Below are 3,977 nucleotides of genomic sequence, written 5' to 3'. Positions count from 1 at the left end.
CTGGGATGATTTATTCTCTGTCGGATGGACATGATGACAAGCATTTACAACTGCTTCTCTCTCTTCTTTTACAAAGACCTGAATAGTAAACTGGCCTGATTTGACATGACTTGAGTTGACTCAGATCTCAATAGTAAACTGGCTTTACTGACATACCATATTTGCATAAGTATTCAGACCTTTTTGCTATGAGACTCAACATTTTGCTCAGGTGCATCTTGTTTCCACTGATTATCCTTGAAGTGTTTCTAGTTGAATACATTTAGTTGGACAACTGACTAGGTATCTCTTTCCCTTCCCTGAATATCCTTGAGTGGCCCAGAAAGAGCCCGGACTTGAACCTGATCGAAAATATCTAGAGAGACCTGAAAATAGCTGTGCAGCGACGCTCCTCATCCAACCTGACAGAGCTTGAGAGGATCTACAGAGAAGAATGGGAGAAACTCCCCAAATACAGGTGTGCCAAGCTTGTAGCGTCATACCCAAGAAGACTCAGGGCTGTAATCACTGCCAAAGGTGCTTCAACGAAGTACTGAGTAAAGGGTCTGAATACTTATGTAAATGTGATATTTCAGTTTTTTTTCTATAGACCTGTTTTTTCTTTGTCATTGTGGGGTATTTTGTGTAGATTGTTGAGAAAAAAACAAACAATTTAATCKGTTTTAGAATTAGGCTGTAACGTAACAAAATGTGGAAAAAGTCAAGGGGTCTGAATACTTTCCAAATGCACCGTAACTCTGAGACAATAAATATTAAATGTGGTGTTCCACAAGGTTCGATTTTGGGTCCGTTACTGTTCAGTTTATATATGTTGCCCCTTGGTAGCGTTATCAGAAAGCACAGCATTGAWTTTCACTGCTYCGTATACGATACACAACATTACATTTCTGTGTCACCAGAGGATTTTAGCTCCATGGATAAATTATTAGACTGGATTGGTGATTTAAACACTTGAATGGCTCACAACTTCCTCCAGCTACATCAAGACGAGACCGAGGTACTTATTGTTGGAGTCAAAGCCTAGGTCTTATTTCAGATTCTTGACTCAATTTTATATCACACATTAGTAATGTGACCAAAATAGCTTTTTACCACCTGAGTAACAATTGCCAAGGTGCGGACGTTTCACTCTCAAACGGATACAGAGAGACTCATCCATGCTTTTATCACAAGCAGGCTTGACTACTGTAATGCTCTCCTGTCTGGTCTACCCAAGAAAACCATTGGTCAACTGCAAAACATACAGAATGCTGCAGAATAGGTACAGACCAAGACCAGGGAGGGGAGCACACAATACACCCGTTTTAAAGTCTCTGCACTGGCTGCTTGTGAGATTTATAATTAATTTTAAGATTCTTCAATTGGTTTTTAAATCAATCTTCCATTGTCTCTCCAATACATGTCAGACATGCTTTTGAGTCATGTACCCAGTAGGTCCCTCAGATCCTCTGGCACTGGCTTTTTAACTCTCCCAAAGCCTAGGACCAAGAGGCATGGAGAGGCAGCCTTTAGTTATTATTGCACCAGCCTCTGGATTAGCCTGCCAGAGAGCCTGAGGGGGACCAAGACGCATGGAGAGGCAGCCTTTAGTTATTATGCCCCCAGCCTCTGAAAGCCTCCAGGAGAGCCGAGGGGGACCAAGACGCATGGAGAGGCAGCCTTTAGTTAGTATGCCCCCAGCCTTGGAATAGCCTGCCAGAGAGCCTGAGGGACCAAGAGGCATGAGAGGCAGCCTTTAGTTATTATGCCCCAGCCTCTGGAATGCCTGCCAGAGAGCTGAGGGACCAAACGCATTGGAGAGGCAGCCTTTAGTTATTATGCCCCCAGCCTCTGGAATAGCCTGCCAGAGAGCCTGAGGGGACCAAGAGGCATGGAGAGGCAGCCTTTAGTTATTATGCCCCCAGCCTCTGGAATAGCCTGCCAGAACACCTGAGGGACCAAGCGCATGGAGGAGCAGCCTTTAGTTATTTGTCCCCAGCCTCTGGAATAGCCTGCCAGAGAACCGAGGGGGACCAAGAGGCATGGAGAGGCAGCCTTAGTTATTATGCCCCCAGCCTCTGGAATAGCCTGCCAGAGAACCTGAGGGGCAAGAGGCATGGAGAGGCAGCCTTTAGTTAATGCCCCCAGCCTCTGAATAGCCTGCCAGAGAGCCTGAGGGACCAAGAGCATGGAGAGGCAGCCTTTATGTATTATGCACCAGCCTCTGGATTAGCCTGCCAGAGAAACCCGAGGGGACCAAGACGCATGGAGAGGCAGCCTTTAGTTATTATTGCACCAGCCTCTGGATTAGCCTGCCAGAGACCCTAAGGGGACCAAGAGGCATGGAGAGCAGCCTTTAGTATTTATGTCCCCCAGCCTCTGCGACATAGCCTGCCAGAGAATCCAGGGACCAAGACGCATGAGAGGCAGCCTTTAGTTATTATGCCCCCAGCCTCTGGAATAGCCTGCCAGAGAACCTGAGGGGCAAGAGGCATGGAGAGGCAGCCTTTAGTTATTATGCCCCCAGCCTCTGGAATAGCCTGCCAGAGAGCCTAGGGGGACCAAGAGGCATGAGAGGCAGCCTTTAGTTATTATGCACCAGCCTCTGGATTAGCCTGCCAGAGAACCCGAGGGGGACCAAGACGCATGAGAGGCAGCCTTAGTTATTATTGCACCAGCCGCTGAATAGCCTGCCGAGAGCCTGAGGGACAAGAGGCATGGAGAGGCAGCCTTTAGTTATTATGCAACCAGCCTCTGGATTTAGCCTGCCAGAGAACCGAGGGGAACCAAGAGCATGTGAGAGCAGCCTTTAGTTATTATTGCACAGCCTCTGAATAGCCTCCAGAGGAGCCTGGGGACCAAGAGGCGATGGAGAGCAGCTTTATTTATTTGTCCCCAAGCCTCTGGAATAGCCTGCCAGAGAGCCTGAGGGGGACCAAGAGGCATGGAGAGGCAGCCTTTAGTTATTATGCCCCCAGCCTCTGGAATAGCCTGCCAGAGAACCTGAGGGGGCAAGAGGCATGGAGAGGCAGCCTTTAGTTACTATGCCCCCAGCCTTTAGTTATTATGCCCCCAGCCTCTGGAATAGCCTGCCAGAGAACCTGAGGAGGACCAAACTGTGTACATATTTTTAGCTTTGCTTTTCCTCAGGGTGTTTTTAGTAGTTCAGCTTGTGTCATTATTATTATTTTTTTAATCTTATGTTTGTTGTGTAGTAAATATTCCAGCTTTTTATTTTCATTGTTCTTTAATTGTTTTTACCCTGTAAAGCAAATTTGTGTTGCATTACATGTCTGAAATGTGCTGTATAAATAAAGCTTGATTTGATATGATTCAGAGGATGCCAGGAGAACGCTACCTGCCAGAACGCATAGTGACAACTGTAAAGTTTGGTGGAGGAGGAATGATGGGCTGGGGCTGTTTTTCATGGGTCGGACGACGCCCCTTAGTTCCAGTGAAGGGACATCTTAACTCTACAGCAATAAATTACAGTTTAGACAAATTTTGTGCTTCCAACTTTGTGGCAAACGTTTGGGGAAGGCCCTTTCCTGTTTCCCATATCCATGAAATGCTTTGAAAGGCTGGTCATGGCTCACATCAACACCATCATCCCAGACACCCTGGGCCCACTCTAATTTGCATATCGCGCAAACAGATCCACAGGTGACACAATGTCTATTGCACTCCACACTGCCCTCAGCCACCTGGACAAAGGGAATACTTATGTAAGAATGCTGTTCTTAGACTACAGTTCAACATTTAACACCATAGTACCCTCCAAGCTCATCACCAAGCTCAGGAACAAGCTCATCACCAAGCTCATCACCAAGCTCATCACCAAGCTCAGGACCAAGCTCAGCACCAAGCTCATCACCAACTTTATCGCCAAGCTCATCACCAAGCTCATCACTAAGCTCATCACCAAGCTTATCACCAGGCTAAGGACCAAGCTCAGGACCAAGCTCGTCACCAAACTGAGGACCAAGTTGAGGACCAAG

General features: G+C 47.0%; 1 pseudogene; it reads left to right on the top strand.

The window, feature by feature from the left end:
• Window positions 1-3,650: 3,650 nt before the first annotated feature.
• LOC112076220 (netrin-G1 pseudogene) overlaps window positions 3,651-3,977 on the top strand; it is a 22,817-nt pseudogene continuing 22,490 nt past the window's right edge.

The sequence above is a fragment of the Salvelinus sp. IW2-2015 genome, unplaced genomic scaffold, assembly GCF_002910315.2.
Source record: "Salvelinus sp. IW2-2015 unplaced genomic scaffold, ASM291031v2 Un_scaffold3633, whole genome shotgun sequence".
In the NCBI taxonomy this organism is placed as follows: domain Eukaryota; kingdom Metazoa; phylum Chordata; class Actinopteri; order Salmoniformes; family Salmonidae; genus Salvelinus; species Salvelinus sp. IW2-2015.
Note: the sequence above shows the minus strand (reverse complement) of the source record. Positions and strands in the feature narration are given on the sequence as shown.